The 12,446-nt window shown below is 49.7% G+C and overlaps 1 protein-coding gene across 2 annotated transcripts in view; it reads right to left on the reverse strand.

Annotated features, from left to right (window-relative positions):
• The window catches only part of MYOM2 (myomesin 2), a 214,333-nt gene that overhangs the window by 68,621 nt on the left and 133,266 nt on the right, over positions 1-12,446 (reverse strand). The window lies entirely within an intron of this gene.

The following is a 12,446-nucleotide window of genomic DNA, read 5'->3' on the forward strand; positions in this document are numbered from 1 at the left end:
TGCAGCTGAGAATCTGAGCTATTAATGTTGAACTAATCTAACTTATGTCCATAGTAAGAATGCTTGCTGGCAACATGCCTTTGCTCCCAAATTACCAAAAGGAAATATAACACATGATGCAATAAGCTGCTGCTAAGTGAGATGAATGCCACAAGAAATCAGGTGGCAGCAGCTCCGCCTATGATCTCTTACCCACTAGTAATTTTGATAGGAGGTATGGTGTTGATCACTAGTAAATGTTACAGTTTCTGAGTGCTGCATCTTTTCACCTTCTAGCTTCTGGCACTGTGAAGGGGATGCTGCCATGTTGTGAGGCAGAAAAAGGTGTATCGTGTGATAGAGCAGACTCAGGCCAAAATACTCAGTTGACTGTGACTATATATATAAGTGGGCTAATTTTCTAAGTTGTGGGGTGTCTGCCACTTGCTAGTCCATAGAGGAATGACCCTTACCATGTTTTCAGAGATACTTTACTTATGTTCCTTCTTGTTTTACTTTGGCCCTTCATCAAAAAGGACATCCACTTTATGATGCTATGGGGATCAGTTTAGTTGCAAGTCAATTTTTAGCAACAAAAATGGCAAGAGTGACTCACTCTTTACTGCCAAGACCAATATAAATAAATAAATAAATCCTCTAAACAATAGATTCGAAGGAGATGTGCCTTGCCCACAGAGATCTTTATGTCTATAAAGCAGTGGTGGAAGTATTTCCAGAGAATCAAAAGAGAAGGTCACTATTACACATTACTCAAGACATGATTTTTGCCATAGTAACTTGATAATTATGCTAATTAGTATAAAGTAATTTGCTTTAGAGCAGAAGCAATAAATGATGAAAGATTAAAGAGGGCAGCCCATTTGGCTAGATAACGAGGCTTGTTTATGAGTTTACGTCGTCAAGATAAAAGTGTGTCATTAAAGCTGTACATCATATTGTTGTTTTGTCTGTATGTTCTCGTAAGTAAACTATTGTGAGAATATGATCAAGTAGGCTTCAAGCACAGATAAGCAGCTTGTTGTGCCTAAAAAGCAGATCTTTGCATGAATGATGGCATTGTTGTTGTTTTTCCTGTTAAACCACAGTCCTGACAGAAGTTTAATTACAGGCGCTGCAAAAAATCAGCACAATTTCTTTGTGCATCAACTGTCAGCAAAATGCCTTTAGATTTATTAGGTCGCTCCAATCTATCCTTCACTCTTTGGTAAAACTGAAATCCCTTTGGGTCCATGCCAGCCTGAGCTCCATGTCAACAGAAATGGAAGCCCGGTGCTCTTGCCCAATGGAAGGTCTTCTTTGGGGAGGATGGGTCCACTTGCCTGGGGGAATGCTGTTCGGTAGATGCCGAGTACCTCATAGAAGCTCTCTTCCTATTTATGGAGTTTGTAGTGTGACAGGAAGTCTCTCCTCAGCTGAACAGAATAGCAATGAGATAAAAAAGAATTCTAAAGAGGCCATGGTCTAAAATCACTGAGCTTCCCTTGGCCACTGATAGTTAAAAGCGTGAATGCTAGGGCTGGCATAACTCCCATGAGCTCCCAAGACCCATAAGCCATGTGAAAAGCACAGAGTTTGTAATGTAGCACTCTACTCCCGATTGGCTGTTCCTGAGTGGTAGGCTGGTGCAGTGTTTTAGCTTCTGGGACTTAACCAAACTGTTGTCTGAATAAAGTAGCCTGTAGGTAAGCTAGCACCCATGACTTTTCAGGGCCTGAAGAACTATATTTACTTTAATGTCTTCCATTCTTGATTTAATCTTGGTTGAAATGATGGGATAATCTTCGGTTTTTGTTTTTGTTTTTTTTATTAAGTGGCGAGGTACTGTAATCATTGTCTAGTGATACCAGTACTTACGCTACATCTACACTAGCCCCTTGCATTTGAAAGGGGCATGGTAATGAGTAAGGTCAGAAGATGTTAATGAGGTACTACCATAAATATGCATTGCCTTGTTATCATAAAGGTGGCTGTGGCAATTTGAAACTGCTGCTTTTGAATCGCCTGCCAGCCATGTAGACAGGGGCCTTTTGAAAGGGCCCTCCAGTATTCAAAAGCCCCTTATTTCTAAAATCAAATTGGAATAAGGGGCTTTCAAAGATTGGGGGATCCTTTTGAAAGTCCCCCATCTACACGGGCAATGCGTGATTCAAAAGCAGCACTTTTGAATCGCCGCGGCTGCCATTATTCTAACGAAGCGCTGAATATTCATGGAAGCGCCTCATTGGCATCTTCTAACTTCACTCATTACCATACCCCTTTGGAAAGGAAGTGGCTGGTGTAGACATAGCCTTAATGATGCAGCTAATAAATAATATAAATTATCTCAAAGTTTGGAAAATGTTCTTTGTGATCTCTCCTCTTTGTATTTCTGGTGGTTTGTCATGAAAGCCAAGAGCTTTCTTGTTTTTCACATTGCTCAATGTTTCTTCAGCATCTTCTTCTAGGACTGGTGTCACTAGACCCAGCTGTGATATTATCATACACGTTTATCTTACATTGTCTTCAATCATAAGCTCTTTAATAGTAATCATGAGCCTTAAAATGAAAAAAATTAATTGTGATTAACTGCAGTTTTAATCACACTATTAGAAAGTGGAATACAAATTGAAATTTGTTTAATATTTTGGATGGTTTATACATTTTCAAATATGTTGATTTCAATTACCATACAGACTACAAAGTGTACAGTGCTAACTTTATATTTTTATTTTTCTTACAAATATTTGTACTTTTTAAAAAGGTAAGTAAAAGACATATAGTAAATGCCATGTTATGCAGAATTCAGATGACTGGCACTCTCTATTAACCAGCATCTGCTCTACTGGTGGCTGCCTGGTCCGGGGCTGCTGGAGCAGTGTGTAGGGTGGCCACAAGGCCATCTGTAGGCAAGGGCAGTGGCCTTGGAGCTGGCTGACAGCAGTGGCCACGGGGCTGGGGACCAGCAGCCTTGGAGCCAGCTGCCTGGCCAGGGCCAGCTGCTCAAGTGGCAGCAGTGGGCTGGGTCCAGCAACAGTTGGGCCAGCAGCCCCGCTCCAGTAACCAGGAAATTTGATTAAAACTGTACACTTAGAAAAGTTGATATTTTTTGTTATATAACTGAACTCAAAAACAAACCAACTTTAGTGCCCATAAATCCACACAATCCTACTTCTTGTTCAGCTAATCACTAAAACAAGCCAGTCTGTTTACATTTACAAGAGATAATGCTGCCCACTTCTTATCTACAGTGTCACCTGAAAGTGAGAACATGTCGTCAAAAGGGACTGTTGTAGTTAGTATTGTAAGCTATTTATGAGCCTGGCATGCTTGCTAAACATTCATATTCCCTTTCATGATTTGGCCACTATTCCAGAAGATATACTTCCATGCTGATGACTTCATTTAAAAAATGCGTTAATTAAATCTGTGAGTGAAGTGCTCTGAGGGAGAGTTGTATGTCTCCTGTTCTGTGTTTTACCTCAATTCCATCATATAGTTCATGTTGTGGCAGTCTGCAATGATGACCCAGCATGTGCAAGAATGTTTTCACTTCAGATTTGACAAAATGCAAAGATGGCACCAACATGAAATATCTAAAAGATAGCTACAAGGCTCAAGCCGAGGTTTGAGAGTCTGAAGTGCTTTCCAAAATCTGAGAGGAATGGGGTATGGACTATGCTTTTAAAATCTTTAAAGCATACAATGCCAATGCAAAAACTAATGAATCCAAAACCCCCAAAAAGAAAATCAGCCCTTCGCTACTGATATTTAACTTAACTGACAAAAATTAACGTGCATCAGTCCACACTGCTTTAGATCAGTAACAAGCAGAACTCATCATTAACGTGGACACTTGTCCTCTGGGATGGTGCCTGAAGCAAGAAGGGACATATGAATCTTTATCACAGCTGGCAAGTGGCTCTCAAGCCATGCTGGCTACTACAGTGCCATGTGAATACCCACTCTCACTTTTTGGTGGCATTGTAATCATGAAACAAGAAGTGCAATTGTCTTCAAATATAAAAAAATCTTGCTTGTGTGACCTGTTGGCTGAGCCAGAAGCAGGACTAAGTGGACTTGGAGGTGCTGAAGTTTTACATTGCTCTATTTTTGAGTGTATTTATGTTTTGTACATAATTTCACATTTGTAAGTTCAACTTTCTAACTACTTGTCTGAGCTGGATTGAAAATACTATTTCTTTCAGTGCAAATATTTGTAATAAAAAATTTAAAAGTGAGCATTCTATACTTTGTGTTATGTATTGTAGTTGAAATTAACATATTTGAAATGTAGAAAACATCCAAAATATTTAAATAATTGATATTCTATTATTGTTTAACAGAATGATTAATTGCACAATTATTTTCTTAATCACTTGACTGCCCTAATAATAATGATTCATTTATTATTTCTATGTAATTCTTCTTGTATCACAAAGAAAATTTAGCTCATGGACGTAATATTTCTGATGACTGTAATGAAAAATAATCCAGGGAGAAACATTGCTGAAAACTCTTTTTGATGAGACTTTCCCCTTGTAGGAGCAATACTAAAAGGACAATATCCAAGCTGGTTTGTTTCCTTAGCCTGCAGAGCATGCAAAGATCTCACAAGTTAAGTTTCCCCTGCAAGAATATTTAGGATTAAATGTGAACTACATGTTGATTATTGGTAGACTCACCACAGCAATCAAGTAATAACACAAAGTAGCACAAGAGATAATTAATCCTTTGGGAGCCACAACTCCCAGAATGCCCAAAGAACTGCCATTTGACATGAACCTATTATTTTCAAAGACTTGGCAAGACAGTGTGAATCAAAATTTCAGCCTGAGGTTGCACATAATTCATTACTGTTAATTGTCTCACTCCTTTGTTGCAAAGACGTCCAATAATATGACACATATCTGGAAGTTTGAGAAAAGTTTCACACATCCTCACTAGATGGAAGTTATCTGACAGCAAGCTCAGGAAATACTTCCCTTTAATTGTTATTAAATTGTCATTGTTCTTTCATTCTTTAGTGGACAGAGTTTCTTATCCTTTTGTCCTTGATCTCACCTGCAAACACTTGGTCTAGGGCAGCATTTCTCAAATGAGTGTCCAGAAGGAATCTCCAAGGGGCCTGCTGGCCCCTCTGATGAAGACTAAAACATCCAATCTTCACTTTTATTGGGCGAGGTAATGGTGAATTCATTCATTACACATTTCTTTGTATGTGTTTCACTGATAAATTACCAGATTCTTTTTATCAAAGGAGTTCAGATTTTAACTGATTTACACATCCATTCACTCAGTATTGCTAGGCCCTTATTTTTGTTGCACACTAAAGCTTTACACCAGTGGTTCTCAAACTGTGGCTTGGCACTCCAAAGTGGGTCATGGCTGCATTGTAATGTAGTTGCCAGGACTAGCATTTGATTGGCTGAGGCCTCTGGCCAAAGCCTGAGCCCCACTGCTTAAGACCCATCACCCAGGACCGAAGCCTGAAACTCACCACCCTGAGTTAGGTTTCAGATCCTGTGTGACAGGGCTCAGGTTATAAACCCTCTGCCTAGGGATGAAGCCCTTGGGTTTTGACTGAAGCCCCTGCGTGGTGTGGTGGGGCTTTGGCCTCCTGCCCAGGGAGGCAGGCTTCACACAGGCTCAGGCTTCAGTCCCCACTCCTGACGTCATATAGTAATTTTTGTGTCAGAAGGTGGTTGTAGTGCAGAGAAAGAGAGTTCCTGCCTTGTACAATTGCTGTGCCCTGCAGCTCTGAGGCTGATACTGTTCCACAGTATAAAGAGAACAAATATATATGGAAAATCAGAAGATCAATCATTAATATTCTGTTTTGACTGGCTCACAAGCATACAGAGCCCCCCCTCTTTCTTATTATCCATTTAAGCTGCGTCTACACGTGCACGCTACTTCGAAGTAGCGGCACCAACTTCGAAATAGCGCCCGTCGCGTCTACACGCGTCGGGCGCTATTTCGAAGTTAACTTCGACGTTAGGTGGCAAGACGTCGAAGTCGCTAACCTCATGAGGAGATAGGAATAGCGCCCTACTTCGACGTTCAACGTCGAAGTAGGGACCGTGTAGACGATCCGCGTCCCGCAACGTCGAAATTGCTGGGTCCTCCATGGCGGCCATCAGCTGGGGGGTTGAGAGACGCTCTCTCTCCAGCCCCTGCGGGGCTCTATGGTCACCGTGGGCAGCAGCCCTTAGCCCAGGGCTTCTGGCTGCTTCTGCAGCAGCTGGGGATCTATGCTGCAGGCACAGGGTATGCAACCAGTTGTCAGCTCTGTGTATCTTGTGTTGTTTAGTGCAACTGTGTCTGGGAGGGGCCCTTTAAGGGAGCGGCTGGCTGTTGAGTCCGCCCTGTGACCCTGTCTGCAGCTGTGCCTGGCATCCCTATTTCGATGTGTGCTACTTTGACGTGTAGACGTTCCCTCGCTGCGCCTATTTCGATGTTGGGCTGAGCAACGTCGAAGTTGAACATCGACGTTGCCGGCCCTGGAGGACGTGTAGACGTTATTCATCGAAATAGACTATTTCGATGTCGCAACATCGAAATAAGCTATTTCGATGTTGGCTGCACGTGTAGACGTAGCCTTAGTGAGGTGCTGAATTTTAACCATTTATCCTCCCAGGCTAAAGATATGCACTGATCCCTAAGTGCCTAGAAACCTCCCTTTACTGCCAATCTCCTTAGCTACGTCTACACTGGTATGCTACATCGAAATAGTTTATTTCGATGTAGCAAAATCGAAATAAGCTATTTTGATGAACAGCATCTACACATCCTCCAGGGCTGGTGCTGTCAACGTTCAACGTCAACGTTGGACAGCACTACATCGAAGTAGGCGCTGGAGGGGAGCGTCTACACACCAAAGCGGCCCATATCGAAATAAGGGTAAGCTAGGAACAGCTGCAGACAGGGTCACACGGAGGACTAGCACATCCGGGGCAACAGCAAGCCGCTCTCTTAAAGGGCCCCTCCCAGACACACTCAGCCTGCACAGCACACGGTCTGCAGAGCCACAGACACGCACACCCCGTGGAAGCAGCATGGACCCCCAGCAGCAGCAGCAGCAGCCAGAGGCCCACACACCCGCCCCTGGAGGAGCAGTGATTGCCCTACTCAGTGCCATGCAGGAGGCAGCTGACCATCTTTTATTTGAGGAAGATGAGCTGTCCTCGGGGGATGAGGAAGCAGCCCCAGACCTTGCTGCCCTCCCAGCCCCCTCCCCGCCGCACATGCTGCCGGCTGTGGAGATACCCCACGAGCACGGACTCGTGGGAGCGGCTGGTGCTCGGCGAGTGGGACAATGACCGCTGGCTCCGGAACTTCAGAATGAGCCGGCAGACATTCCTGGAGCTCTGCCAGTGGCTCACCCCTGCCTTATGGCACCAGGACACCCCCATGTGACGTGCCCTCACCACAGAGAAACAGGTCGGCATCGCTGTCTGGAAGCTGGCCACTCCAGACAGCTACCATTCCGTAGGGCAGCAGTTCGGCATGGGCAAGGCCAACGTTGGGGCTGTCCTCATGGAGGTAAGAGGACCCACGGGGGGGCGGGGGGGAGCCTGGGGAGGGAGCCCAGGGAGGGAGCCCTGGGGAGGGGAGGGCCAGACACACCCTGCACACCCCTCACCGGTGCTCTCTTATGTCCTTCCCCTGCAGGTCGTCCGTGCAATCAATGCCCTGCTCTTCCACAGGCTCATGCGGCTTGGGGACCCGGATGCTGCCATCGCGGGGTTTGCCAGCCTGGGCTTCCCAAATTGCTTTGGGGCTCTGGATGGGACCCATATCCCCATCCGTGCCCTGGAGCACAGCTTCCTCAAACGGAAGGGATACCGTTCCGTGGTGTTCCAGGCCTTGGTGGACAGCCGGGGCCGCCTCTTGGACATTTATGTTGGCTGGCCTGGCAGCACCCACGACGCCCGGGTGTTCAGAAATTCGGGCCTGTGCCACCGGCTGGAGGCGGGGACCTACATCACCCAGCAGGAGATCCCTGTGGGGGACAACACCATGCCCCTCTGCGTCGTCGCAGACGTGGCGTACCCCCTCCAGCCCTGGCTCATGCACTGTTACACAGGCCATGTCACAGCCAACCAGGAGCGGTTCAACACGTGCTTGAACCATGCCTGCCAGGTGGTCGAGCGCACTTTCGGCCCCCTCAAAGGGCGCTGGAGGTGTCTCCTCACCCGCCTGGATGCAGGCCCCAGCAACATCCCCCAGGTTGTGGGCGCGTGCGGCTCACTTCACAACCTGGTTGAGAGCAAGGGAGAGGCCTTCTTCCAGGGCTGGGCTGTGGAGGCTGGCAGGGCTGAAGTCCAGCCACCCGCTGCCCCCAGTCGCCAGGTCGACCCTGAGGGGATCCGGGTCTGGGAGGCCCTGCGGGCCCATTTTGACCAGGCTGCGGGCTGAACGCTGGCAGGGCCAGCTGCTGGTGAGCCACCCACTGCACCCCCCACATCCTCCACAACACTCCCTGCCCCCACGCCCACACCACAGAGAACCCGAGAGCACACACCCCCACACACCCCCACACTTCTGTACAATAAAAAAATGGAACTTTTTTAAACAAAACCCTGCAACCCTTTGTATTATTAATAATATGAAAAACAGAAGAAAAAGGGGGGAATTATGTACATGGGGGGGCAGTTACAAAACAGGGGTAGAACAAAAACTATTTACACCAATATGGGGGGAATGAGTCCAAAGGAGGGAGCCTTGGGGGGCAACATCCTCGGCCACGCACCCCTATTGTCCTGCGCCTGGTGTTGGGGGGGGCACAACCCACGTCTCGGCCGGAGGCCTGGTCAAGGCTGCATGGGGGCCGGGAGAACTGGCAGGTATGGCCGCGCGGTGTCCGGAGTCCCATGGTCCCCCTCGGTGGCAGGCCCCAGGACGGCCGATGGTGGAGGGACAGCAGGCGGAGCGGTAAGTGGAGCGGTGGGCGGAGTGGCGGGGGGGGGGACAAGTGCTGTGCGATGGCATCGAATGTGCACATGAAGGTCCCTCCAAGCCTCCTGGCACCAGGCCAGCGCTCGCTCCTGGAGGTGGAGCCGCCACTCCTCCACCTGCAGGCGCCGCTCAGACACCTCCAGCTGACGCCGGAGGGTGGCGAGCAGCTGGGGGTCCGTAGACACCCACAGATGGCCCCGCCGCTGTCAGCTCATCCTGGGGCTGGTCCTTGCTCTGCCGAGGGGCTGGCCTGGTGGGATGGCCCCGGTGGGCTCTCCGTGATGACAGATGCCGCGCCGGTGCTCTCCAGGCCCTCCAATCGTGCAGCTGTGGAACAGAGGGGGGAAGAAGAGTGGAGACAGCTGTTAGTCTGGGCCCTGACCCATGGCCCTTGTCCTCCCACCCCTCTGCTGCTGGTTCCCCATCCCCCAGAGATGCTGCTGATGATGATGATGGGTGTCCAGCCCCCACCACCAGCCCCAGGGGACCCTAGGTTCCGCTCCCCCCATCCCCAGGGATGGGGCATGGCACTGTCCTGCTGGGGGACAGGGGCTGATGGACTCTTCTGAGGGACATGCCACTGCTGTCCTCAGGGCCATGGTCATCTGGGTGTGTGGAGGGCCCTGGTCATGTCTCTTGTCCCCGCCCCTTAACCCCGGGGATGTGCACTGGGGGGTACATACCTGACGGTCCGCTCCCACGGTCAGGGGACAGCTATCGGGCGGACGCCCTGCTGGATCTGCAGGAGGGGAGGGTGATCTGGAGCCCCCCGTTGCCAGAGGCCCCCTCCTCCTGCTCCTCTGGTGTCCCAGGGGTGGGCTCCTGGGGGGCCCCTGGGGTGCAGGGCTGGCCTCTGGGGTGGACTCTGTCTCTGGGACCTGCTGGGGCTCATCGGCTGATGTGTCAAGGGTGGCCGGGGGGGAGGAGGTGTACCGGGGGCCCAGGATTTCCCTGAGCTCCCTGTAAAAGGGGCAAGCGACGGGGGCGGCCCCAGATCGGCTGGCCGTGTACCGGGCCCGGGCGTAACCCTGCCACAGCTCCTTCACCTTACTCCTGACATGGTCAGGAGTGCAGGCAGGGTGACCCCAGGCAGCCAGGCCCTCAGCCAGCTGAGCGAACACATCCGCATTCCGCCTCTTGCTCCCCATTACCTGGAGCACCTCCTCCTCGCTCCAGAGCCCCAGCAGGTCCTGGATCTCGGCCTCCGTCCAGGAGGGACCCCGCTGCTTCTTCCCCCTCTGGCTGGCAGGCCGGGAGCCCTGGGTCCCCTTGGGGGGGCGTGTCCTGTGGGCGCTTGAGGGGCTGGCTGGCTGCCATGGGGTGCAGGATGGTGGGTTGGGGCTGCAGAGAGAAGTGCAGGCTGTGCACATTGCTGTGCTGCTGCCTGCACGAGCTCTCAGCTTCCTGCACAGGAAATAAGGGGGCGGGGAGCTTTAAGGTGCTGCTGCACGCTGCGACCATAGAGCTCAGGGGCTGGAGAGAGCGTCTCTCAACCCCTCAGCTGATGGCTGCCATGGAGGACCCTGCTATTTCAATGTTGCAGGATGCAGATCATCTACACGTACCCTACTTCGACGTTCAATGTCGAAGTAGGGCGCTATTCCCATCTCCTCATGAGGATAGCAACTTCAACGTCTCACCACCTTAAGTCGATTTCAACTTTGAAATAGCGCTCACCGCGTGTAGACGCGGCGGGTGCTATTTCAAAGTTGGCACAGCTACTTCAAAATAGCCGGTTAGTGTAGACGCGGCTCTTATGCATTTGGATGTACGAACTTGGTTCTTACAGACCACCATGCAGCCGGCCTTGTCCTTTCTGTGACTGGCTTCAGAAACCTTCAGAAAGGTTTCTCCATCGTCAGGGATCACATAGCCTACCTAGTGCCTGTGCAGGAAATCCACCCAGGGACCAGTCACTGATGGGGAAGGGACCCCTCCCAGGGTGCTAATCTGCCGCGGCAAGTGGAGGAGTGGCCTGAAATAACCCCAGCCCAGTGCTGCTACAGATGGGGCGCCTGTCCCAACTCTGCACTGGCCTGGCCTTGGTGTGGCTGGGACATCCCTCCTGCAGCATGAACCCAGAGCTCACACAACAGCCCCAGCCCTGAGCCCCTTGCCACCCTACAAACCCATGAGCCCTACCCACCACATGAGTTTTGTGACATGCACCATTATGAAGGTGATGTGTCACAATTCACACCCATATTGGTGCACATCAGAAAATTCATTCCATACATGGACAGGAAGTACTAGGGTGAACACTGCCAGGGACCCCAGGTGGGGGCCTCTCACTCCCTATTGTTCAGGTTAACTCTTCTTCCCAGGGTTTCCCTTGTCAGTCCTTTGGGTCTGCTCCTTTCTCTCCATGGGTATGCTTGCTGTCTTTCCCCAGATCAGTAGGTGTCCCTGTTTCTTACACAGTGCTTTTCCCCTCTGCCTCTGGAGTGCTGAGCAGACTCAGTTGGCCCTTGACTCTCTCTCTCCCTGCCAGGAACAGTGGGCCTCCCTTTGAGCTACCATCACAGAGAGCCCATAAACCTAGATAAACTCCTTGGGAGTTACAGATAGCCGTGGGAAAGATGCAAAGCTATGCCTGAACACCAATGAGCAAATCAGTTCTTAGATATTTTCCAGAGACATGAGAACAGAAGAGGGGGCATTGTTTGAGAAGTACTCCAGCACTGAGGTGAGCGCTGGCACTGCCAGGGTAAAGGAGCATGTTGAAAGCAAGAGGCGTGGGAAGCATAAAGAAGAACCTGAGTGTTGGGCTGACCGGTTGGTATTGGGAGCTTTCACTGGGGTTGTGAAGAAAGAGGGGATATAGTATGGCTGTGTCAATGGAAATGTGTGAGCTCCTTGTTTTGCTGGTCAACTGCTGTTTATAGCAGAGGGCCCTATGGTGACTTTGTGACATTACTGTCCAGCAGCAAAACCCCTTCTGAATACAGACACCCTCACTCAGAAAGGATTGACAGGCATTTCCTAAACCTGGGGAGCCCACCAGTGCCCAAACTGTGCTCCTCCACACTCTCCCTCCCCCTTGGCCCCTTCTCTACCCCCGCCTTCCTACCTCCTGCCTGTGTGCTGTCCCTTCCCCTGATGTCCTGCCCTCACACTGCACCTTCTGCTTCAGGTCTGTCCCTCAAGACATTTCTTTCCTCCCCACATACCCACCACCCACTTGCTCCTTTCTGCCCTCTCCCCTCATTTTTCCCCAGTAGGGCTGGAAAAAAAGTAATCCGACCATGACCGCCTGCCCCTGCTTCCACTTTCCCTGTCGTAATTATCTGGATGAAAATGATGATGCTTCCAAATCTAAACTGATGGAAGGCGTTGATAGGAGTGTGGTATCTAGTCTAATTTCAGACCACATGTTTAGGCTTGTTCAATTCTTGCCCCTTTGTTTGCATTTTTTTTATTTAAGGAAATAAATGCTCTGCCTTTGGTCTGATGTTAACTTTCCTCCCCTCTCTCTACAGCCGTTTAGTCAAGGCAGCAATAACTGACAT

This window comes from Carettochelys insculpta, chromosome 3 (genome assembly GCF_033958435.1).
Source record: "Carettochelys insculpta isolate YL-2023 chromosome 3, ASM3395843v1, whole genome shotgun sequence".
In the NCBI taxonomy this organism is placed as follows: Eukaryota; Metazoa; Chordata; order Testudines; family Carettochelyidae; genus Carettochelys; species Carettochelys insculpta.